Source organism: Cricetulus griseus, chromosome 5, assembly GCF_003668045.3.
Source record: "Cricetulus griseus strain 17A/GY chromosome 5, alternate assembly CriGri-PICRH-1.0, whole genome shotgun sequence".
Lineage (NCBI taxonomy): Eukaryota > Metazoa > Chordata > Mammalia > Rodentia > Cricetidae > Cricetulus > Cricetulus griseus.
Genome location: NC_048598.1, coordinates 157,326,547 through 157,353,667, shown reverse-complemented (window position 1 = coordinate 157,353,667; position 27,121 = coordinate 157,326,547). Strand labels below are relative to the sequence as shown.

The 27,121-nt window shown below is 39.5% G+C and overlaps 1 long non-coding RNA gene across 1 annotated transcript; it reads right to left on the bottom strand.

Annotated features, from left to right (window-relative positions):
• Nucleotides 1–751: 751 nt before the first annotated feature.
• Nucleotides 752–16,839, bottom strand: LOC118238746. The gene is made up of 3 exons (XR_004770279.1): nt 16,152–16,839; nt 7,910–8,031; nt 752–1,132 (listed from the first exon to the last, which is right to left on the bottom strand). It is a non-coding gene; the product is annotated as an uncharacterized LOC118238746 (long non-coding RNA).
• Between the last annotated feature and the right edge of the window lie 10,282 nt (nt 16,840–27,121).

The following is a 27,121-nucleotide window of genomic DNA, read 5'->3' as shown; positions in this document are numbered from 1 at the left end:
GTGTTTGTTGAGTACAATACCAAGGGTTGGGCCAGCAAACCAGGAGAGTCTCCTCTCATTTCATATTCTTGCAATCAATAGTCAGCATTTCAAAAGCTCTCATAGGTAATAATTGTGTGAAAGGCAAATTGTTTTAGCTGTTAGTTCCTACAGTTACGTTTAAATCTGTTCCTCTTTCCAACTTCCATCCTTTTAAAATACTTCTACATTTTCCATTGTCATATTTTTGTAAACACTGCATCCATTCTTCCTGGTATGTAGAAATGGCTGCAAACATGCCAAATAACAGACACTCTGTCACAAAAAAAGCATCAAATTGGATTAGACAGCCGAGAACAGGCACTTGGCAGGTGGAAGGAGCTTAAGGTCCTGTCATGGATTTGCCTGCCTCAGTTATGCAAATGAGTTGACGGGTATTAGACAACCTTCTACATATGAGTAATTAACTACAGAAAATAAGGCCAGCAAAACCTTGAACTGGCCAGAGAGGGTTTGAATGGAGCAGAGGTCATAACCCACTAGCACTGCTCATAGACCAATACATACACATATCAAGCCTAGGGTTGCATTTGTATGTAAGGTCACTTCAAATCAGAGATGGATGGAGGAGACTTCTCAGAAACAGTGTCTGGAATTGAGATAGGTCATTGAAAAGGTGCTTTTGTTCTTGTTATTAATCCCAATGAAAGGTAGGGGCCTTCTGCTCCTTGTGGAAAATAAAAGGGAGAAACAAAGAATTCAGACAACAAAGGGCAGCTGTGGCCATTTATTGGAGCAATGTAGGTCATGTATCTTCCTATGTGTGAGTTGTGGTCTCCCCCAGGAATGTACTTTGAGATAAACGAAAAATCCTGTGCAGTCAGTTTATAGTGACAGTCAGGGTCCTTGCTTCAGCTGCAGGAGAGCAGTAAATCTGAAAACACTGAAAAGCATTTTCCACTTCATTCCTCTGGGCCTGGCTCAAAAGGGACAAAAGAAGTTGCTGTACCTTTGAAATCTTCCTTGTGAGATAAGCAGCTAGACTCTGTCCTTGTCCAAAGGATGGATGAGAGATCAAAATAGCCAAAACTGCGTTCTCCTGAGCATTTTCAAAGATTCTCTCCCTCCTGGGCAGCCAGCCAGCCTCTTGCCTCTGCAGGGAAATTGCAAAGCGAAGAAGTTGGCGGAACAGATGCACAGGACATGAACCAGCCAGGTGATGAATTGAAGACAAACTCAATTTTTTCAATTGTTATAAAGGGGAAAAATAGAAAATATCCTTTCTCTTCTGTGAAGAAAAACACATCAGTGCAGAAGACTCTCTTGCTCTGTGGGGCCTGTGATCATGCACACATATGCACATGTTTAGACAACAGTTGTAAGGTCATCTGATACAATGGAGATGGGTGACTGTGAAGACATTTCTTTCCTATGGTGTTGTCTAAGGGAAGAGAAGATGGGTGAAGAGTGTGATAGTCTAATTTAGTGGGGGGTTCTTGAAGCCTTGAAACCCCTGCTGTATGACAATAGATATGTAGGGGTTCCTAAATTTTCTTTTGTTGCTATTGTTTTGTTTTGTTTTTCTGGACAAGGTTTCTCTGTGTAATAGCCCTAGCTGTCCTAAAACTTGCCTTGTAGACCAGGCTGACCTCAAACTCATGGAGATCATCTTGCCTCTGCCTCTAGGTGTTGGTACTAAAGGCCTGTGCCACCACCACCAGACTTCAGAGTTCTTTATTTAAAGCAGTGGTTTGTAAGTACTTTAAACAAGGTAGGGAGGGTGTGACAGGGAGCTGGGGATGGAGACAAAGCAAATGTGGGAGTCAGTGAAAGTGAGGACTTGCTTCTCTGCCTGCATCAGACAGCTAGTTCTGGGTGTGATTATTTGGCAGTGCAGATGTTCAGACACATCCAATCTCTGTCTCTAACATACCTACAGAAGTACCCATCCTCCTCAAAAAATATGTTTCTTTTTAGTCTCTCTCCTTAGCTTGCTTTCACAATGCCTTTCTAGAACTTTGGCATTTTGCCTATTAGTAACTCATGGAAAGGCATGAATGGCAGGCTGCTGTACCATTGGACTCTGTGGATGCCTGATCGTCATCTCTATATCCAGAAGCAGATGGGTCTTGTGGCATTTCTACCAAGCGGCACAACACTGAACTTGTCTGCACTCTGCAGATTTACAGCTCTGAAAAGGAAACTTTTTAATCCCACAAGTCTCTGAGTGTGGCAGAGCATGTCAGAGTGCAGGAGAGAAACTTAGGTTCACTCATGCTCATGAACTGGCTTACAGATATTTTAGCCCAAACTTTGTCACAGCCAACCTACTATTGCTGTCTTCCAGAAATTCACATGAACAGCATTCAACATTTTGCCATAGGAAAAGTTGCAAAACAATGCACAGAAAGGCAGTACGTGTAACCTGGAACAAATGTGAGAAGCTGCTAAATAGGGACTGGGAATGAATCTCAGTTTATAGAGTGCTCGCCTATCACGCATAGGGCCCTTGGTCCAGTAATACAGAAATCCAGTGTGGAAGTACAAAGCTAGGAACCCAGGTGGAGGTGGGAGAGTCAAAAAGACGTTCAAGGTCATCCTGGGCTACATAGTGAGTTTGAGGGTATCCTGGGCTAATACACCTGTCTCTAAAGCAAACCCAAACCAAAGCTAATAGCCATGTAAAGATAAAGATTGTGAAGGTGGATGAGGTCAGGGTGGATCTCTTCTATTCTGGAAGCTTATTGGCTCACCCCCTCCCCAGAGGATTGAATTTATTTTTCTCTATTAAACACTAGCATAGCATAGCTAATACATGAAGGTACAGGTTTGGGTGGTTTGTGAATATATTCACTCCTTTATCCCGAAGGACAGAAGAAGATAATCGAATTGGTCTTGTTTACTCATGAGGCACGGAAACACTGAGGATGGGTGTTCTGCACAGGTGTTACGTATGTTAGAGCAATAACATTTGAGTAGAAATAACCATTAAATTTCCTGGTCACCTCTCTCTTGATACATATTTCACTGTGTGTTTGATATTGAAGTGAAGTATATGTGTAAGAAAGATATGGAATGTTATCATCTCATGTAAAAAGTCAGTTACACACCAGACATAGATAGATGAGGACATGAGAGATGAACCTGGGAAGCAGAAAGTAATTTGGGGTCCTAACATGCCACTATCCTTGTCTGATGGGGAATGTACTGTGTATGTTTATCTTCTTGATTGTTAAATAAAATACTGTTTGGCCAATGAGACAGCAAATAGACGGGACTAGGAGTCAAAGAGGATTCTGGGAAATGTAGTAGAGAAATGATAATCCAGGCAGGAAGTGACATAGCAAGGAGACTCATATTTAAGTGAAGATGAAACAGGAAGGGGCCCTCTTTCCCGTTCACCTCCGCCAGTAGCAGGATGTGATCCACCAGCAAGGAGGGACTCCAATAGGCGTCTGATAAGTCTTATAAAATATATAGATGTATGATAATTGAGACTGAGCTAACAGATGAGAATCCTAGTCGTTGGCCAAGCAGCTTTGAATCTAATACAAGTTTCTGTGTATTCATTTGGGCCTAACTCGGGTGGGCGGCTGGCGTAAAGCTCACACGTGGCAGTGGGGCTCAGGCGGCTTTTGGCAGAAAGATTTATCATAAAACTTGTCCCCAAATTTGAGCCACCTGATAGAGAATATAGTAAGTAGGATAAGAAAAGTTAATAATCTAATAGTTTGGAATGAGATACCCCAAATCACAGCCTTAAAGAAAGGAAGGATGGCCTATTTTTTATTTATTTTTTATTTTTTATTTTTTTGGTCGGGGGTGTGATGGTAGTAGCTACTGTGATTCAATTTTTCTTATTAATATGATAAAGAATTTATTCAAAGAGTCCCTTTCGGCATGGTGGGATAACAGGTCTGAACTAGTGGGATGTTACCCATTGTCATAAATAACAGATAAGATGATGGATTTTTGAAGAGTCTGTTAAACCCACTCCCTTTATTTACACAACGCTCCCCAACAACAACAAAACCAAAACTGTTTTGAACAGCTTACTGTGTAACACAGTTGCAAAGACTTGGACACAGTGGGAGCCAGAGCCGACTCAGGCTGGCAAAAACATTTAGCATTTAATGGGTCGGAAGCTGTATTGAGGCAGTGTACTGAAATAATTCTGATTAGGCTCGGCCAGTCAAGCTGCATAATAGGGGCTCCTCTCCCCTCCATCCAGCCCTCACTGTGCAGAGCACAGCCACCGCTTAAAGCACATTCTATGTAGCGCTCACAGCGCTCTTTATAGCCTTTCAAGTTGGCATGTGAGTCTATTTTTACCTGTGGGAATAGCTAGCTAGGAAAGGAAAAGGCTACGTTCCCATGTTCATAGAAAAGCATGAGCAAATTCTATTTTCCAATAGAAATGTTCATTTAAAGCTTTTCATTCACTGTGAAGACACAATTGGAAAATACCAACATGGGTAATGACTGTAAACAGTACTGTGCAGCATGTTTTTGTTGTCAGTGGTGTGAGCTACCCCAGCACCAGGCAGCTGGGTATTGTTGGCCCTCTCAGTTGATGCTAGTAATAAGACATGCACAGAGGCACAGGTGCACAATGAAGGGGAAATAACTTTAAAGCTTTCTTCCTCTATTCATTGTATTTTTTATGAGGATTAAAAGTGAGAAGTTATTTTCTATTTGCAAATTTCTGTAAGCATAATTGCAAGCTACTTAGGACATATTCAGATGTGCGGGGGGGGGGGGGGGGGCAGTCTGGCGTCTGACGTCTGTACTTGGTTGGCTTTGAAGGACCTGTGCCATGTCTCTGACATTGTGCCTCAAAGGAGGTTGGGTTGCAGGTTGATTGTGCTTTTGTGAACTGGGCATTAATCTAAGCAGATCTTAAGGACCACTGAAAAGAGTTTCAGAGAAACATATCCACACATTGTTCCCAGCAGTCAGTGTGCAATACAAAACAGGTTTTTAGATTTGATCTTAGGAAGTGAATAACCGTCTAAAAATAGAGTAAATAGATACCTGAAGTTGGAATAAGGGCTGCTGAGTGACTTCTAAAGCTACTGCTCTTGAAGGTTTTCCATAGAGCCCCAAAGCTTAAAAAGTGACATTAAAAATGCTCACAGAAAGCAGATGACTTTGTGACTGGGCAGCCCCAACAATGGGCCTCCCTTCCCTCTTAACACTAATTATTTCAGAACACTCCCATCACTAGGTTAGAAGAGCATTTCACTAAACAGCAGCTCATTGTTTGCTGTTTGTAGTTACCTACTGATACGATGGTATTATCTGACTTGCAAAATAATAATATACACCATTTAAAAATTCTTACATATTTGCTAGGCATGTGTTACTGACAGTGACTAGATACAGAAGGGGGGCAGAAAAGAAGGGAAATTTAGGAATACATAAGTAGGGGAAAGAAACTAAGTAGATAGTTATGATGTTTGATTTTACCAGGATCTCGCACTGAATTAAAGAGAGGTTCTAGTTTCTTGTGAACATAGTAAAGAATGGATGTTGTAAGTCACCTGGATATAGGCTGTGTGTGTGTGTGTGTGTGTGTGTGTGTGTGTGTGTGTGTGTGTGTTTGTGTGCTGGTCTCGAGCTGCTGCTAGGTCTTCTAAGAAATAACTGTCTAAATAGCCACATGGGGCTTCTAATTTTTTTTTTTCATTTAAGTTTGAGAAAAGGAAAACTCTCCTTATATTCCTTCTCTGTGGGGGAAATATCATTTTTTTGAAATAACATTACTGAGAAATCATCTTTTTTTTTTTTTTTTTTTTTTTTTTTTTTTTTTTGCTAAATGATTGTGAGCAGCTAAGCAGATTTGGTTTCTAAATGGAAAGGAGGAAATGGTTAACTCCATTGTATTGCCACAAAGCCAGGCTGATCACCCTGGGAGGCCTGAGCCGATTTGGAATGACTAACAGGGAGGGACTTGAACATTTTGCTGCACAGAGTCTGTCTACCACAGGGTTCCATCGCCAAGGCTTTTATCTGCTGAAATGTGCTGGGATAGGCACTCTGCTTAAGGTTTTCTTTATGCCACTGGGAGGAATGGAAAGCAATAGAGTAAATTCATTTTTAAGGTACTATCTGGGTTTGTGTGTCTACATTGGAAAGTGATATTTGACAGCTGTGCTGAGCAGGACAGATTGATTTTTCGTCCCACTCTCAGATGTCACTGGAATAATTTGTTTAAAGCTTAAGCTGAAATTAGAATTATGTACTGGCCAAAAAGACTTGTCTTAGGCTTTGTATTCTTTGTTCATTGATTTTGCTTTTATTTCATGTGTTGATCTGGTTATTGGAATTTTTTTTCTAAAACCAGTTTGTTGTCTTAGTTTGTTCAACATTTGGAAGGGGGTCTTTGATAGGGCATTGACATGTGGATTTGATTTGAATATTTGAGGCAGCAAAATGTGACACATTTTAAAGAAAAATTAAATGTAAGTAGGTCCTTGCTAGCTATGAGAGCACATCAGAAGGATGTCCTAACATGTACTTTGCAATATATTTTGTCATTGCTCAGATATTTGCTTTCAATAGCCATTGCCTAATTAGGCTTTATCCCCTCCCCCTTTTCTGATATTTGGTTTTCTGATATTGTTGCTGATATTTTAAATAATATTTGTATATAGTACTTTCTGTGTACAAGATATAAATGCTGTGTGATGCTTCTGGGATGAGAAGAAAGGCTTCTAGTTCCACTGTCTCTGTTTTAACCTGAGTTCCTCAGGGATTTCCTGTTTTCTGTGCAGTATTTCAGATTGTTCATTGAACAAGAAGTTGAAAGGGCTGGATCAGGGGCACATTTTTAAAGAAGGCCATCATCAGATTTATTAACTTAAGCCTGGAAATACCCTGCAAGACTGTGCATCAGTTCCTAGCATATGTGTCTAAGATTTTGAACATTTTGAAAAGGAACATGGGAGTTGAGGGGTATAGAACTTAATCACTTGTCTGCAGCATTTGAGGTCCTGAGTTTGATCCCAGTAGACCCCAAAATATTTTTTTTAATATGAAATGGAGGATTAGGTATGTTTATACAAAGGCAGCTAAGCTATTAAAAAATGAAACAAAACACAAAATAAAGCTTTATATCCCTAATATATTCATGAAAATACTAATTTATTGCAATTGCAAATGAAGCTAATATATTTAAATATCATATTTTCCAAGCCTAATCTTTCTATTGTCAGAGTTTCTATGGGCAGTAAAAAAAATGACATAAAAGTCATAAATTTTACTTCTACCCCTCCCAAGCTTTCCAGTTTGTGAGATTCAGTTTGATCCTCTTAGTAGGCTCTGCAGGAGAGGAGGCCTTAGCCACATTTAAGATAAGACTTAAAGAGCCTTAGCAGCATGCCCTAAGTCATCCAGCCAGGACCACGCAGAGCTGAATTCCCCCAGCATTCCAGCCTGGTACCCAGCCTTGAGCTGCTTCCATGGGCTCTGTGTTTGCTTTAATGCTCAGACTATTTGGACTAAGCCTTTAATAGGAAGGCTCCTGCAACAGCTGGTGTTAGGTAGATTAAAGATAAAACCGAAGCCTGTTTAGTTGTAAAGTGGAAGTTTATGAGCGAGAGTGGGAATCAGGGGCAAGTTACCCAAATAGCACAGTGTAAGTTAAGGGCAAGATGATGCAGGAAGTTCTTGCTTCCCTCCGTTCCCAAGTTCCCATAACTTCAGTGCAGCGTATTCCTGTCTCTGGATTCTTCTAAGGAATTTCTGTGCCTGGTAACTGTCAGTCAGAATTTAGAGCACTTTTCACAAACTTTAAATTTCTACTCATTTCCAGAAGATTAATGATCAGATATATAAATTCTCCCTTAATGTATAGTTTAGGACTCTAGTTCATTCAAATTGTATCAAAAATATTACTTACTTCTGATACTGGGCTGCCTTCACTTACCAGACTTCTTTTCATCATGAACTTTCTTCTGCAGATAACTGTGGCCAGAGTTTAATGCTGCTGCTTTGTCAGCCTGGTTCCCTTTGAATTCCTACTGGGCTTCGATTTTCCTCAAGAAATCTCTGTACAAATAACATATTGGGTCATACTTAACTCCAAACTGCCTTGAAACTGAAATACCGAAATGCTTTGCAAGACTTGGCTATAGGAACATTTTCTTGCTTGGTTTGCAATTCATTATTTAACATGCCCTGCTTAGTGAGAAGCACCAATCACTGATGTCTCCAGCACCAGTATAACCAGCTCTGTCAGTCCTATTGTGCATGACATTGTCTGAGCATCCCCAAGATAGAATGGTTTCCTTTTCTATTTATTTTGTGTGTTTCAATGGATATAGTTTTCTCTATAGGTATATTTTCACACACCCATGGGTTATTTTAAATGACCTATTACCCATGGTACTGAGACATCTGAGTGATTTTTAAAACTCTAACGATTTAAAGATGGATGAGAGGTAGGAGTAGTGGTGCATGCCTATAGTATCTGCATTTGGGAGACTGAGGCAAACATGCCTACAGCCACAGCAACTGGGAGACTGAGGCAGGAGAGTTACTTTGAATTCAAGGCTACCCTACACTATATAGCATAGTGAGTTCTAGTTCAGCCTGGACTAGAGAGAGACTCTATCTCAAAAAAATAACTATGAAATTGTATATAAATAACATGGCAAATATTTCCCTTCAAGGTAAAGCTATCATATTCTTTTGTGTCTCCTTCCAGAAGTGCTGGGTAAGCCTGACCTCTTAATTATAGCATTTCAAGCTCACACATAATGTTACCACATTGGGGAGTAATTCATTGACTTAACAAACATTTGTTAATGTTCTACTTTAGGTGTAGTTCTTGACACTAGGTATAGTTCTTGACACTACATTAGGTGTAGTTCTTGGTATGTTATGTATACATTAGGTTAGTACGTTAGATGTAGCTCCTGACACTACATCAGGTGCAATTCTTAGTAAAGTATGTGTACATTAAGTGTATGTAGTTCTTGCTACTACATTAGGTCTAGTTCTTGATACTACATTGGGTGTAATTCTTAGTGCATTATGTGTACATTAGGTGTAGTACATTAGATATAGTTCTTGCCACTACATTAGGTGTAGTTCTTGACACTAGGGATAAAGCATGAACAAAATAGAAAATATCCCGGCTCTCTTGAAGCTGATGTCCTGGTGTATGTGGCAAGAAACAAGTGAGGCCCATAAAATATGCAGCATGATAAGTGCTAAAGAGAAAAATAAGCAGAAAAGGGAAAAAGAGAATTAGATATTGCACTTCTTCAGAGAACAGCCGGAAAAACTTCCTAAAGAAAATGGCCTGTGAGGACAATGCTGCAAGAGAGGAGGAGCAAGCCAGGGCAAGCCTCTAGGGTCACTAGAAACACCATTAAAAAGCAAGAGAAGGAGCCGGAAGTACACAGGCTGGGAGGAAGCCCAATCTCGGGGGAGGGGTGTAAATGAATGTGAACAGATAGAATTTCTTATGTTAACTCACCGATGATAAAGAAAATAAAGGTAACTAATTGAAAGAATAATTCACTAATAAAAGGTACTTATGCAGTGGAAGTTAATCATTTTAAAAGCCGAGAGTAGATTAAAAGTGAGAGCTCTCCCACTCATCTGAAAGGATGTCGTGTTACTCAATTCTCTGCCTTCACATTTTATCTGTTCTGATAGTGCTGATGTTGCCAGAGGGTTTTCTCCTAGGCTAGCTAGTATAAGGGGTTCTCAAACTTCCTAATGCTGTGACCCTTTAACATGGTTCTTCAAGTTGTGGTGACCCCCAACCATAAAATTATTTTTGTTGCTGCTTCATAACTGTAATTTTGCTACTGTTATGAACCATAGTATAAATACCTGTGTTTTCTGATGGTCTTAGGTGACCCCTATAAAAGGGTCATTTGACCCACAAAGGGTCTGCAGTCCATAGGTTGAGAATCACTGCTGCAAAGACTAAGGGATATTTTTCCTTTTCTCACAAGGGCCATTTTCAGAGTCTGCCATTAGGAAAGTGGTGCTTTCTGACAGCTTCCTGGTCAGCAAGGAAGGCTGTGTAGCTGCAGCCTACTCCTTCTGCACAGGGAAAGGAACCTGTCCATGCCTGTTCTGGTGCTGGCTAGGGCTGATAAGCAAGTACTAGATCTTAATTCCAGGAATTAAAGTCAACATCTTCAGGTAATATTGTTAAGAGCATACGAAAACCAGTTGACAATCTGCAGTGCTCTGGGTTTGACCCTCCGCAACACGTATACACAGACAGACACACACACAGAGACACACAATACACAGACACACAGACACACAGACATACACACACACAAAGACACACACACAGGCATAGACACAGACATACACACATACATACACAAAGACACGCACACATAGACACACAGGCATAGACACAGACACACCACGCACGCACGCACGCACGCACACACACACACTCATACGGACAGAAACAAAAACATAGACACACAGACAGACAGTCACACACACATGTGCAGGGAGTTTGGCGGGGGTGGCAGCGACAGACAGACAGACATCGGCAGACAGACAGACAGACAGAGATGTAAAGTGGATTCAGATTCAGGTGGATTGTAGAAGTTGTTGACAACGGAGGTTGCTGACTTCACCCCTGACTTCTGGAACCCATCAAATTCTTCCTTGTTGCCCTGCTGGCTAAGGAAGACATGGTCCAGACTATCACAGCCATACCCCAGAGCCTGGTACAAACTTCTGTCTTGGTTGGGGTGTCTATTGCTGTGAAGAGACACCATAATCTCAGAAACTCTTATAAAGGAAAATACTTAATTGGGGCTGGTTTACAGTTAAGTGGTTTAGTGCAGTATCATTATGGAGGGAAACGTGGTTGCAGTCAGGCAGACATGGTACTGGAGAGATAGGGGAGAGTTCTACATCTGGATCTGCAGGCAACAAGAAGAGAGAGTGACAAGGGACCTGGCTTGGGATTTTAAAGCCTTAAAGCCCACTCCCAGTGATAATTTCCCCAACAAGGCCATACCTCCTAATAGTACCACCCCATGTGAGCCTATAGGGGCCATTTTCATTCAAACCACAACAATTGCCTCAGGGCCTTCACATTTGCCAGACCCCCTTGCTCAGCCTACAAAGTGCTTCTCCAATGGCCCCTCTGCTCACGGTGTGTGTATGTGTTCAGAAATCAATACAGATTATTTTCCTCCTCATTTTTTGAAACAGGGTCTCTTCTCTAGCTCGTCAGTTGAGTAGACTAGCCGGCCAGGAAGCTCTGGGTATCTGTCTTTCTTTGACACCAGAGTTTTGGACTTATAGTTAAATGCCACTACATTTGGCTTTCCATGAATGTTAGGGATTTGAACTCAGGTCCTCATGTTTTCACAGTCATCATCTTACCAGCTGAGCCATCTCGCTTGCCCCTAGTATCACTTTACAAGAGGTAGTAGTTTCTTAATTAAAACTGTAATCCCTCTTCATCTTTGCACTCCCATTTTCTCACTATTCTTATTTTTCTTCTAACCTACTATATTATTTATGAGTTTTTTTTTGGTACCTGTATGTCTTTACCCTATGTGATTGTAAGCCATCTGAGAATAGGGATTTCTGACTGTTTTAGTCATTGTTATCACTAAAATACAGAACAGTGCCCAGTTTGTGATTATACTATTTGACAGATGAGTTAAAGGATTGGTGGAAATTAAAGAAGAATATTTACTTTATGTAAGAAAAATGAAAACTTGAGGATTATACAATTAAAAATCACTTTAAAGTAAAATAAATTTGCTGAATATATAGTTAAAGTCAGAATTTTCCTGGATGGTTAATTCAAAAGGGAAGGCCTTGGGTACTTCCCATGTGGTGTTTAAATAGAAGTGGTTCAGATAGCCAAGAGAGAATGCCAAGAAAGGGATGTAGGTGGAGATGGAAACTGTGTGTTTCACAGTAATGATTTTCAAAGTAAAGGAATTGAATGAGAAATGCATGAACAAATACACTGTTTCTTTGGAAATGTAAATCTCATTCACATTCCAATATGTGCAATGTTTCAAGTCTAGTAGTTCAAGATCAGAGGGCCCTTACATTAGTGTAGACCCTGCTTTGTTAACTCACCTCTCACTATACCTCTGAATTCTTTACTATGTTGGTGGCTTTCCAGTGACTATAAAGCCAAGCTCTTGTAGCACCCCCAACATTTATACAGCATTTAGACAACTCCTACATGAATTGTCCCCAGATATCCGAAGAGATAGGTCAGGATGCTTAACACATTGTGTACACAGAGAGGAAGCCATTTACCCAATGCCACCCAGTTAGCTATTAAGTTCATAATTTGATTGCTTTATTTGTAAATGCTGGTGTACTTAATAGAGGCCACATTGCATTACTGATGCCCCCCTTTAAACTGATGACTTCACATATGGACTTAACTAGAGTTAGTGGCCCAGAACTAATGATATTCCAGATTTCCCTAAGATAGGTTTTATTACCTTAAATTTGGAAACTGAACAAGAGAACTGAGTGACTTGAGACTCCCAAGGCAATTTTGATATTGACCAGGATTAGAATAATCTGCTGTGATATTACTATTATAAGCATCTGTAAGAAGGGGCTGACTTGTGACTGGGTATAACCTCCTACCCCAAGCCATAATTAAAACCTGATAGAACTTGCATTTTAATGGTTGGAAAATCCATTTGGTTCAAAAAATACAGTACAGCTAAAATTAAAAAATCCATACATAGATAATTGCATGTGTGATTAAGAAATAAAAACAAAATCCTTGGTGAGAAGATCCTGGGTCCAATCAATATCATGGAAACATGGGAGAAGAATAATCAAATTCAAACTCTTATTCCTTCATTTCTGTGAGGTCCCTTTCCTTTTCCCTTCTAGCATGGCCTGTGAAAGACTTCAAGTTCAATTCAAGGAACATGTCAAATAGGAAGTTATGAGGAAATATAAAGGTGAAGGGACTACTTATAAGTTGTCATCTGAATCTAAAGGAGACTGGAAAAGTGGAATGTTTCAAAAGAGTTTTGAGCCCCTAGTAATTTGCTGGGTTTGAAGAGGACATGTCTTCTCTTGGTCCAGATGCTGGAAAAAATTCATAGCTTTTTTACATTCCTTCTGTAAAATGAGGTTTGTTCACTCCCAGTGACAATGTTAATGCAAAGCCAAATCATTCTTTCTATGACATTTTTCTCTATATCCCTATTAGGGGAATGCATTCAATCTCATTTATTGTTGCTTTCATAGCTTTCACTGCATTGTTACCTGTCTCTACTGTCAGCCTTATAATCATAACAATACAAGCAACAATACAAATAAACACACTAGAACAGATGATGCAGCTTTGATACAAACTGATAATTTAATTGAGCACTTAAGTGTTCACTTTAAAGGAGAATGTTGCCCATGAAAAGTTTACAAGTTTTAAAATCCAATAATGGCAAGAATATTATTTGATAGAGTAATAACATCCCCAGGTTTTGAATTAAATTATATTAAACTTTGCAATGTTCATGAGGCCCAGTCTCAGAAAGGGATGATGGCAGAATACTCTCAGGAAGGAAGCTATAGACCCAAGGACCCATAAAACCAAGCAAGTTTGTGATGGGGGAAGTGCTTCTGTGTATGTGTTTGTGTTATTGGTTGATAAATGAAGTACTGTCTGGCCAATGAGGCAGCAAGTTAGGTGGGACTAGGAGTCAAGGAGGATGCTGGGAAATGTAGTAGAGATCCAGGCAGGAAGTGACATAGCAGGCAGACTCATATATAAGTAAGGACAAGACGGAAGTCACTCCTTTGCTCTTCCTCCTAGTCTCTGCCCTAGAGTCACCATGTAATCTGCCAGCAAGAGAGGGCACAAGTGGAAGGCATCCTCGATAAGTCTTATAAAATATATAGATTTATGATAATTAAGACTGAACTAACATATAAGAAATCCTAGTCAGTTTGCCAAGCAGCATTTATACCTAATATAAGTCTCTCTGTGTTACTTGGGACCATAATATGGTGGTGGGCAGAACTTGGGTGGCCTGGCAGAAGTACCCACATGGAAGTGGGGCTCAGGCAGATGGAGTAAAGGCTTATTGTTACAAGTTTTTGTTCTTTGTAATAAAATGTGACTGAAGTCACATTTTATCTTGAAACAGTTCTCTGACTATGTTTATTTAATCCTTAGGGGGGTGGCTTTCAACCTGTGGGTGGTGATCCCTTTGGCAAACATCTATCTCCAAAAGTATTTACAACATGATTTATAACAGTAGCAAAATTACATTTATGAAGGAGTAATGAAATTAATTTTATGGATGGAGGTCTCTACAACATGTGGAACAATATTAAAGAGTAAAAGTACTAGAAGGCTGAGAGCCACTGCCTTAAAGTAATTAAGGCAGATCTGAATAAATGAAATTGATTAAAAAAAAGATGAATTATATAAGTCAAGTCTGAGGGATGCTGTTGAGCTTTGTGGTCTGGAGTTGTGCTGCACTGTTTAGGGGTCAGGTCATCTCAGTGCATATGCAAAGCTTGGTTGTTACAATAAGTCTTAACTCCATACACCCAAGCCCCACTGCAACATGGGTGCTCAGAATAACACACAGAGTCTTATATTAGTTTACAATGCTGCTGGTCAATTGACTAGGATTTCTTATCTGCTAACTCAGTCTTAATTATCATAAATTTATATACTTTATAAGACTTATCAAGGATGCTTTCCACTGGCGTCCTCTTCCCAGGATCACATGTCGGCTCTGTAGAGAAGAGAGCAGGAGGAAGAGGAAGAGCAAGAGGACGATTTCCTTCTTGTTCCTGCTTATATTCTGAGTCTGCCTGCTATGTCACTTCCTGTCTGGATCTCTTTACTACATTTCCCAGAATCCTCCTTGACTCCTAGTCCCACCTATTTTGCTTTCCTATTGGCCAACAGTACTTTATTGATCAACTAATAAGGATCTCCCCCATCACTTGGTATTTCCTGATCCTTCTTGTATCCCAAGTTTGACATGCACAGATCCTCTGTAACTTGCTTGCAGAAGGTTTGCATAAGTTACTGATCATGTGGTCATCTTAATTTCAATAGCTCCACCTGATCTGTGGTTTCACTTTCCAAGGTTTCACCTCCCCAAAGCCAATTGAAAATATTAAAAGATGTCCAGAAAAAAAAGCAATTTGTGCATTTGAAATAATTTTATTGCACTATATTGCACGTAGATAAGACCTTACATATTTAATGCAGCAGCCAGTGCTCTTAACCACTGAGCCATCTCTTCCACCTGACAATGTCATTATTGAAAATATTTTACTGTGCCTGATTTCTAACCTAAATTTTATCAGAGATATGTGTTGGGCAGATATAGTACAGTTAGTTCTCTATATCCATGGGCTCTGAACACTTGAATTCAAGCAAGTTTGGATGGAAATGTTCTTTTTGAAAAGTTATCTCTATTGAACATGTATAACTGTCCTTCATGTCAGTCTTCCTAGCCAGCACAATGCAGCCAATGTTCACATAGCTTTACACTGAGTATTCTAAATTACCTAGAAGTGATTTAAAGCATTCAGGAGGATGTTGAAGGCTATGTTCACATGCTATGGTATTTTATCCTTCAAGTTTGAAATTTGCACAGCTAGAGCAAATCCTCCTTAAATAGTGAAGGCAATACAAAGGGTTATTACTAGCCTATGCTACAGGTATCCACTGGAGGTTCTCAGAATTCATTTCTTGTATAGAAGGAATATACATATGAAAAGCAGATTTTTTTTTTATCACATCTGTCTTCTCTGGGCATGTGATATTGTAAGTCAGTGTTTTTCCCATTTAATAGTACCTAACTGATAACCATACCTTGAAGGAATAAATCCTACTAATGTGTGCTCTTTGATTCATATTCTTAAATACTAATCAAATTAGTTCAATAATTAGATTTCCATTTGCCACTTTCTGTGTTAGGAAAAGATGACTACATATTCATGCCTTGTGAACTTTAATATACTTTATTTACTCAAACATCTCCACTGTGCTTTTTCCACCCAAATATCTGCAAATGAATTTACTAGACTCACAAGTCCAGGTAAGTTACTTTTAATAAAATCCAGCTTTTAGTAGGTTATATAATGGGATCTCAAAGATTTTAATAAACATGAAAAAATTAAGGTAGAAGTCTGCTTAAATTTCTTACCTGATCATGATAATTCTTTGATATCCTAAGTTCTGACTTTCACCAGAAGGCTTTCAGGTGCTTCACTCCTGTTTTTAACTGCACAGGGGCCCAGTTGGAGTTCTTGGCTTCATTCTTCAGGTGCTAGCTATTAAAATGAATATGCTTTCTGATCATCTTTTTCAATTCCTGACCCCCCCCCCAATACACATCAGTGGCCTCCCATTGCCCTAAAGAGCTGCAGGGCTCTGGGGGTTAGGCCTTGTGTGTCCCCCAAGCCCTCATTTGACCAGGCCTCCAGCTTCATAATTCTTTCCACACTGTCCCTTCTCTAGTCCTGGAGGTCTCAGCACAGCTGCCCTTTCCCCAGGAAAGCTGTCCTGCACTAAACCAGTCCTTGTCTTCAGATATTCAAGGACAAATACAAGTCTGCCTTTCAGTACTGGCTCTTCAGTCCCAGTGCTGTGATTACTTGACTAGCACCTGTCTCGTGTACTGAGCCAGAAGCTTCATGATGCAGGAATGGTTTGTTCAAAGTGACGCTTCTTCACCACTGTACTGGAACCTCATAGAGAGCTGGACAAATGGTAGACAGACAGTGGAGGGCATGTGAACGGATGAATTAACAAATGCTCTGCGAAGGGATGATTTTCTGTTCTCTTCATTCACCTATCCTCATTTCCTAAGCCACAGAAGTTGCTCATGAGATATTTCTTGGATAAACTAATGTTTTCTTGACATTTAAAGGACATAAAAATATATTGCTGGAGGAATTTGGGTGTAAAGTGACTATTTTCCTGTAACTACCATGTTGTTTTCATTAACTTGCCAATTTGAGAATTTGCAGCTGTGTTTTTTTATTGTGGTAAAATATACATAGTCACAAAAATTTATTTACATCTACAATTGCAATAAGAACATTCATACTGTTACGTGACCGTCCAGCATCAAAATTGGTACTCATTAAATAATAACTTTGCACATAATTGTGACTCCTTAAACATGTTTTGTTTGCCTTAGAATATTTTCTTTCGATAGCTCAGTAAGTAAAGTGTTTGCACATGAAGCGTGAGAATCTGAGTTTAATCCCCTACCCCTAAGTAAAACGCTGGATGTAGTGACATGTGATACTAATACTGGAGAGATAGAGATAGGAAGATTGATGAGAATTAGTGGCCAGCTAGCTTGAGCTACTCATCAAGCTCCAGGTCCCAGTGAAAGTCCCTGTCTAAAAATATAATGTAGACAGATCCCAGGGAATGATACCAGAAGTTGATGTCTGTCATATACACACACATGGAATACACACACACACACACACACACACATGCACACACACACACACACACACACACACACACACACACACACACAAATAAAAATAAATCTTTCTTCCTAGAGACATTACATGGAGATTGGATATTTTAAGTACATAAACATAAACTGCCTTTGCTACCTGAATATAGTTGGATGTCCTCTTCATTTCCTTTAGTAGCCTTAGGAGTTCCACCCATCCTGGAATTTTTAACTAGCTTGATCTTATGCAAGCCTAGTGTATATAGCCATAGCTGCTGTGAATTCATGTATGCAATAGCCATGTCATGACATAGCTCTCTTCCATCTCTTGGCTCTTTCATTTCTTCTGTCATTCGTCTGAGATATTCCTTGAACCTTGGGTGGGGAAGTAGATACAGTTGTTCTAACTATAGCTGAGTACTCAGTAGCTTATTTTCATCATTTACCATTCCCCACTGCAATAAGAAGTTTCTCTGATCAAGGTTGAGAGCAGCAAAAGGCTACAGAGATATAAACATAAATATTCTTAAGGCAGTTTGACAATGTAATCATTTAGAAAACATCATCAATAGAATCTCCTGTAGGGTTTATGACTTCCTTAGCCATAGGTTTTGACTTCATGCATCAGGCATGGATTACCCTTGTATAGAGAGGCTTCAAATCCAATCAAGAGAGCAGTTGGTAATGTCCTTAAACACTCTTGCTAATATTACACCAATGGACACATCTTGCCTCTATTACATCAACGGACACATCTTGCCTGGCATCTCAGTAGTACAGTGCTGGATAAGACCAACAGTGGTTTTCTCTTTCAGCAGTCTTCATAGCAACTTTGAGCTATACAGAAAGCCAGCCAGCAGGGAGAGAGAGTTTCCTGGTCAGTTCAAATTGATTTCTCTGTCTCACAAACAAGTGTATGATACCTTCAGAAATGGAGTCTTACCATCTAGTTGTGGTGGGTGACCAAGAACAATGACAATTGCCTGTATTGTTTTGGGAGACTCTGGGGGCTTCACTGACTTGTTCTTGGTTCTGAGATTTTAATAACTCATGTCTTCTGGGGGCATCATTATTCACTGGGGGGGCATGAAAAAGCATCATCCCTGATGGGCAAAGACTTTCTAATGTGGCTTTGTTTGTTTATTATGGGGGACACCCACACCCCAGTAACTAACTTTCCAATTATGCTCTGGAATTAAACCCAATGATCTCATTGGTTCTCTAGAGTGAACTTTGGTGACTTGTACCTCAGTTTGTCTTGGGACGTTACGAGGAGGGGAGGATGTTGCTTACATCCCCACAAGAAGGAATTCTAACAACAATGTGCTTCTAATTTCCTAGCTTTCCACATCAAGATGTTTCACAGAGTTTTTTTTTTCCTCCTTTGGATGAGAAACTTCACCATTTTACTTTCTTCTAGCAAGAATAATTGCCAAACTCACTAAGTACCATATTCACTATTGAGTCATTGTTCTAAAGACATCTTCTCCATGTGGCCATGGTTGCTTGCACCAGAAGCATCTGAGGCTGAGATGCTGGGTCCTGTACATATGCTGAAACATACTCTCTCCAAAGCTCCTTTCAGCAGTCTCCATTTCCTCAGACACAGAATTATATTACATGCCATCATCTAATTCCCCCTCTTTATTTGCTGTGTATTTAGTGAACTTGAAAAATCATTCCTCACTATTATGCTATAAAATTTTTAGCATCCTCATATATTCATTGACATTTACTAGCTTCCTTTAAGCTTTTTCTTCTCTAGTGGAAATAGCGTTACTTTGTTTCTATTAGCACTTACTTGAGTTCCTAAATCTTTGTTGCTTTGCTGTTCTGAATACACCTATATATTTTTAAAAATGAAATCAGTTTCCACAAATTGTAGACATAGACACAGGATCCATGAGGTTCGCCATGTTCTGGCTTTATAGGTGGAGCAGAGCTGCATATTATGACAAACCCTGGATGATTGAAATATTATAAAGTATTTTTTGATGACTCTTTACCTTTTTTAAAAATTTTATGTATATGAGTGCTCTATCTGCATCAGATCCCACTATAGATGGTTGTCAGCCACCATGTGCATGCTGGGAACAAAATTCAGGACCTGCAGAAGACCAGCCAGTGCTCTTAACTAGTGAGCCATCTTTCTATCCCCCTGCACCTTATTGTTTTTGAGGTCTTCTGAGAGTTTACTGATCTGAATAGTGTCACTTCCTGTTTGCTCTGGGGTTGTCTCTATATTTCTGAGGTTAGAATTACATGTGAACTCCCTTGCCTTTTTCAGAGTAGATTCCCAGCCTTTGCATTGCTTCTGGGGATCTACCCCAGTTCCTCTTGCTTGTGTAGCCAACACTTTAACTGCCTAGCTATCTCCCATGCCTCCCTAGACTCTTTATTTCTATTTTAAAATAGTCTTACCAAGTTGCCCAAGGTGGGCTTCAAACTCTGATGCTATTTCTTTAACCTCCGAGTAGCTGGAGGATAGAGTAGCACCACTACATCTGGTCCACTCTTCCTTTTCAAACGTCATGTAGCTAGCCCTAAACGCCAACAAATTTACTAATCTCTCAAGAGTAAAGTGAACTTGATGGTAAACTTAGGGCCTGAAATCAGAGCCCAATGTCTCCAGAACTTCAGCTCAGCAGGTTTTAGTTGAAGAAGGCTCCTCCTGGGGAACATATAATTGTGATACTATTTGTGATAACTTCTATTTCAGACCATAATATCTGCAGTTTGAAATGTGTTTTTCATAGGTACTGAAATGGGGAGAACTAGGCTTCATGATTAGTTTGGCTTTCTGACATGCCAAAATAGGCTATTGTATGGCAGGTATACTCTGGAGAAGCATAAGATGAACATCAATTTTTACAGGGATGTTTATCTTTTTCTTCCCAGGTATTATTTATGAATTGACCCCACATTCAATCTGAAATGCCAAAAGCAGGAAATTTTAAAAGAAAAGTTTGGGGACTAGCCTAAGATTACGTACTGAACTTTTGGCTAGGTCAAAGACATGGTTTTTAATTATAAGTTACTATCATTTTGTAAGCATAAAAGAGCACAATGGGAGCTGGAGAGATGTCTCAGTGGTTAGGAACACTTGTTGCCATGTCAGGGGACATGGGTTTGATTCCAAGTACCAACATGGTGATTCACAAGCATCCATAGCTCTAGGTATAGGGGATCTGATCCCCTCCTCTGATCTCTATGGTCACCAGCCACATACTTGGTGCACACACATTCAGGTAAAACACTCACACATTAAATAAAATTTAAAAAGCTAAAAAATTCTTTAAGAAGAGCAAGATAATTTTATGCTGCATATATATATATATATACATATATATATATATATATATGGTGTGCACACACATATATACAATTATATGAGACAATTTGCAAAGTTGATGGTCTGAGAAGTATTTCTCAACTCTGTTTTTCTTGATTATTAACAAAAAAATCATTGTCTTAAATGAAAAATAAAATTTGTGTGAGAGGTCTAATACTCAATGTTTCAGTGTATTGTCAGAAGGGAGACCAATGTCAATAACCCAGCCTCTAAACACTCTATGAATGCCATCATAATTGCACCACAAACTATGAACCAGGTGAGATCATGAGTGTCCACACTTGTTCTTGCCTGATAGTGTATACAATGTTAGATTTCAGTTACATTGAGTACTATGGATTATCATTTAGAAACAAAACAAAGAAATGCTGCAAAAAATAAAAAATATGTCCATCAATAGCAGTTCACTTTAGGACAAAGTGGCTGTGCCAGGTATTTGCTTTTTCTGAATTATTGCAATTTTCCTAAATATCTTTGACCCCTTTTTGCTATAATTGGTTTATTATGCGTGCAATTTGTTTTTCACCTAGATGTCATTCATCTTCCCGAAGGCTACCTCTAAAATGCATGAAATTTTTCTTGACCTTTTGACTTAGGATTTGTTTTATTTAATATGATAAATTGATTGCATTTTCAAAAAGAAAATTAAATTGTTACTTGGTTATTGGTAAAATAGTCCATAGCAATGATGAATTACCCTATTCTGCTGACCTAAATGTATTTCCCAGTGATGAAAGTCATGGGTACAGTTGTCACTACAAGAGTAATGAATGTAACAAAAATTCACTTCCAGGGAATGCTTGGCATAATTGTTGGCATGGTAGTACAATTAATATATATGATTTTGGCAGTTGTTGCTTAGGGCTTGAAATTGCCATGGGAGGCTTGAATTGTGGCTATTCTTTGTTGGTAATACACAAACAGGATGGTGAAACAATTTCTCCACACTGCCCACTGCCTTGGAACTACACTTCTGCAAGACTGAATATGTGCTCTTCTTGTCAGAGCAAGATGCCTTGACTGAATTGTATTTAAATTGCAATTGACATGTCATCAATGGTATCTCATTCCTTTCTCATCTCACTTAAAGTCTCTATTCAAAGTATTTCCTTCCCTACCCTATTATGCAGCATTTTCATAATTTTGTGAAGAGTTTTTCACAAAGTCTACTTGTCAGGAAAGCCAAGAAAGACTGTGATAGGAGCAGTGGAGATTCCACCCTAGTGGCATGAAGAACTACACAGGCTTTGCAACCTACCTCATAGATGCCAAGGGGAGTTCCCAGCTGGTCTGTGTCTTTCTCACTGACAGCCAGAGAGTAGACACATATGAATATTTCCTGAAGCCTTTGACTTAGTTTACCCTTCTCCCTTTACTACCTCTGATCCCGTCTTGGTTTTACAATTGTCTGAAAACTCCTACCTCGACCTTCCAAATGCTGGTGTTACAGGCATGCACAAACTAACTCCTCTGCTGCCCTCTTTCACAATTATGCTAACATGTCCTGAGTTTAACCTACTCTTGTCTCAAACACTACAGGGTTAAACAGAAACAAAACAAAACCCAAAACCCAAAATGAAAAACGACAAGTTTAGGGATCAGAAAAGAAGTTATTTTTGTATTCCAGTTTTGGTGCTGATTAGCTATTCGACTAGAGTCACTTACTTAATTTCTCTGATCCTCAGTTTTTGCCTCTATATCAAGGAGATATGATTATCAGATAGAATTAATGTGTAGCTTATTATATGGTCTGAGCCTGGGCCATAGTAGCATCTCATTAGATGCTGAGTGGCATATCTAAAAAAGAAGAAACAAACATGACCATAAGTTCACTGACATATTTTTCATTACTAATGCCCAAATTTTTAGCAACAGACCATAGCTGTCTAAATTTGAGTTTTAAGCAATGCCATCATAGCAATGTGGCATAGGTGATTTAAACACAATGGAGGTGAGTGGGCAAAAGGTTGGTGTAAAGACCTTCATAGTGAGAAATCAACAAGCTGCAACTTTCTTTTTTTTATCATATACAAGAAATTGTTTCAGAGAGGTTTTTTTTTGATACAGGGTTTCTCTGTGTAGCTTTGGAGCCCATCTTGGCACTCACCAGACTGGCCTCCAACTCACAGAGATCCGCCTGCCTCTGCCTCCCGAGTGCTGGGATTAAAGGTGTGCGCCACCAACACCCGCTTGTTTCAGAGAGTTTTTAAGGAAAAAAGAACTATCCCACAACCACCCTCACCCCTGCCAGGCTTCATAATTTTATACCCAGACATGGTAAGTTGGAAATGAAGAATTGTGGTTTACTTTACCCTAAGTACCCACGAATTCTTATATTATACTCTGCTCATGAGGTCCCCCCAAAAGATATTTGTGGTGAGGACACTAGCAAAGCAAGACAAAGTGAAATGTATTATTAGCCAAGGCTTTGTGGCCTCATCTCAGAGCAGACTGCTGTCACTCTAATCTGGAAAAGATGATGAGCCCCTTCCCCGTGAATGAGATTGGTTTGAATGTCCTGGAAGCAAAGTGCTCCATCTGGCAGAGATGACTCTATTAAGACTCCACCAAGGTCAGACATCAACACTCCTGTGTTGAGGTGAAGACTGGTCTAGATGACACATCAGTGAGAAGAAAGGGACCCAAGAAGGACTTCCCTTACTGCCAAGTACTATCCTGGCTGGATCTACCCATCTGATCCTGTCCTGGGCACTGCAGGAGCTCAGAGCCAAGATGCCCCAGGAAGAAGGGTGACAGAAAGAAGCAATGAAAGCAGAGGCAAGGAAGAGGGAAAGGTGGCTACATCCAGATGTTGATCTAACAAAACTACAGCTGGAACGGGGCACTCAAAGAGTTGGACAAATTAATAATGGCAAATTATTTCATTGACAAATTAAAATGTGTGAAATAGCAGCACATGTTCTTCATGTTAAACTTTTTCCACCTCAATATCCTAACACATGTCAAGAAGGACTGAGATGTATGCCAGCAGGGAGTGCTTGGGAAGAAGGCTGATATCTTGGATGTTAGTTTCTGATATACCTCTTAGTCGACTTTCTTCTCAGCTTCCAGCCACACTTCAGTTCCCTGCACAAATAATACAATTTCCTTTCTCTCACCTAAAGCCTCCAGAGGACACAAAATGTTCTCATGGTACACAGTCACCGTTCAGACTCCTAAGCTGGCTGGTGCTCGCTGTGTTTTGTGTTTTGGCTTCAATAGTATATATAGCTACCACCTCACCATCCTCCCCACTGTGCCTCGGGTTTCACTGCTCTGTTGGTAGACTCACCATACTTTGTCCTTTCTATTTACTTTGTACTTGATATTCTCTCTACCCAGAATGCTCTCCTTATTCATCTTATCTTTAAGGTTCTAGTCAGTGGCCCTCCTGTAGAAAGCCACTTTATAGCTTCCTTTAGAATTAAATATGCCCTTTCTGAAGGCTCACAATATTCTGTAATACTATATTTCATAGTGGGCTCTGATATTTCAGGTTATCACCCCATCAGCATGTAAACTGAAATTCCTAGTGGAGTGTCTTATTTATGTTTTATTTTTATTTACTTTATTATTCAATACATATCCACTGCAACATATACATATTAAGTCCTCAAGTACATTTGTTGAGCTTTTACTGTAGACATAGCTTCAAATTTTTATAGACTCCCTCCTACACACCTTTAGAGGATTTTTCTTTTTAAAGTGGTAATCCCATGTTGAGAAAAGAAAACCTTTATTACTTTAAAGCTGATTTTACTTCCAAGAATCACTGACTTTCAGAACACTAAGGTTTTGTTCTGATAATAGTCCGTTAGATGTAAGGAGAATCAAGATAGCTTTACATGTAATTGAGATAAGGGGAGTTTTAAATTTAAGGCATAAAATTTCATAACCCGTGCATAAGCTGAAGCAATTGAACTCCGACATGCCTTTTTATTTATTTTTTTTTTTCTGGAGCGATTTTGCGTTTCATGATGTCCTAACATTTGATGCAGCCCAGGGTGGCTGAATTGATACTTGTGTCTCTTCTCTGAAAGATGTTTTCAGTGGTTGATAGTGTGAGTTCTGTTTTCAAAAACACCAAGTCCAAGAAGATACAAATGCTCCCTTAGAAAACCTCGGATGGCACTGAATTGCTTGGCTGAAGCATGAGATGTGATGAGTTCGGTGTGATTGCTCTGCTTCTCTGGCTAACTCTTCCCTGGAATATTTGCTCAGTGAATACTGAGGTTTGCAGAGGACAGGAGTTGTGGACTGGAGTGTTGGGGGCTGCCGGTGAGCTTTCACATTGGTGCAGGTGGGGTTTTCTCCTCAGATTCTAGCAGTACTCATCAGCTTTTGATGATCTTTACTGAGAAGGAGGACCTACAAATACAGGCAAAAGAATTCCTATGTTCCTAAATAGAAGGTCTAAGTACTCAGCATGAGTTTACTATCAGAAAGTGTTTTCCCCACCCCGTATGTATGTATGTATGTATGTATGTATGTATGTATGTATGTATGTATATTTGTCTATCTGTCTCCTTGTCTGTATTTCTGCCTTTTATCTCCAAATTGAAAACAGGTCAGACTGACTCTTCAGGTTAGAATGGATTAATGTGATGTATAGTCACCCTAATCACTTCTCTGGTGTCACTTTTGATCGAACCCAGCAGAAAGACGTTTTGGCAAGTGTGTTCACAATTTGTCTTCCTTGCAGGGCTCTCTCTGCAACTTTGTGTCCCATCAGGGACTCTGTCAACTTATTGACAATTTACTATGATTGATGGCAACCATTGTCTTGTTAACATTTCCTTCACTCTTCAATCCACAGAGCAATGCTAAGACAACCTTTGGCTTAAAGAATTAAAAAGAAATACCACTTCTTCAAGTAGGAAGACTTCTTTAAAAGGTAGGATCTATATTCTTACAATATTTAAATTCTTAAAGGGAATTATGCAATAAAGTATGTGATTTGCAGCATTAGTGTCATGTTTAATACTCTTCATTATGGAGCATGGCAAAGACAGGAAGGAGGACTACAAATGCAGAGACATTTATCATCTTGCTTGTCAAAGAGGATGGATCAAATGCACACAGAAGAAAACCAGCCTTGCTGTCTATTCCTTGTACGGGAGTAATGTTTGTGCTTTATTCAATCATGACTCATTGAGCACAGAAAATGGCACTGTTGATTAAAAAAATATCCCCAAAGGAACTAAATGTTAAAAATTATAGGGTGCTATTAATAAGAAAATCATTTCTATTGGATCTGATCATATATCAAAAACCTTAAAATGTGGCATCGTGTTTTTTTCTGGCATCTCTGAACAATGAAAAGATCAGTTCTGAAAGCCTAAATATTACTTTGAAATGTGTTTTCTGTCTTGTAAACCCTTTCATAACCCCTTGTTTCCCACTCTTGTCACTGCCCAGCCCACACCATTTGAGTCAAGTAGAATTATTAACTCCAGAACAGACACTGCTAGGCCTGTGGTGCCTTCTGAAAGGCCATCTATTGTATTACTGTACTTGGTGAAAAATATCTTAAATGGAAATCTGGAACATAGTTTAGAGAACTAGACTCAACCAACAAGAGCTGTCTCAATGAATTGTAAGGGCCCATTGTTAAGATGGTCTGGTTCTGTACTTCATAGGTTTCGTTAAACAAATGAATTCTCATGGATTTTAATTAAGAAGATCACATGCAAGATTTTGAGGTAGTAAAATGCTTCCATCATTTTTGCCCATTGTACTTGAGAAAAGTCAAGATGTCATTTTATAATTAAGAGGAAATGATTCATGTCTGTGGCTGAATTTGCTGTCCTTGTGCTGTCTAGAAACTGGTTTCATGTGACGGATGAGAATAACAAGCCTTCTGTAGATCGTTTGTGGCATGTTTGCTAGGAGAGGCAGAAAGACAGCAAAGGAAAGTGTTTACCTTTAGGTTGTAGTTCCTAGTACAGTGAAATATAACAGAAGGCAAGGTAAGCTAAGTGATCCTGAGAATCACTTGATGTTGTACTTGAGGGAGGCAGTGACAGGACACAGCCTGAGGGCTTTCCCATGTAGTAAGACATTGCAGGATGGCTCTAGGGGTGTTTTCCTGGCAGGATATGGTACTTTCTCATTGTTCAAAAAGATGGTTGGTTTACAAAATCTCTTGTCTTTTAGAGAAGGAAATGAAAAGGCTGCATTGCACATTTCTTAATACACACTTGCTGATCTGTTTGGCTAGCCTTTTAAGTGACTAATGAGAACTCTCACTTGGCAGGCTGTTAGAGCTTCTGAAATATCTCATTTTGTCTTTGTGAATTGACTCATCTGGCCAAAACTGAACACTGAGAATCTTCGTAATTTT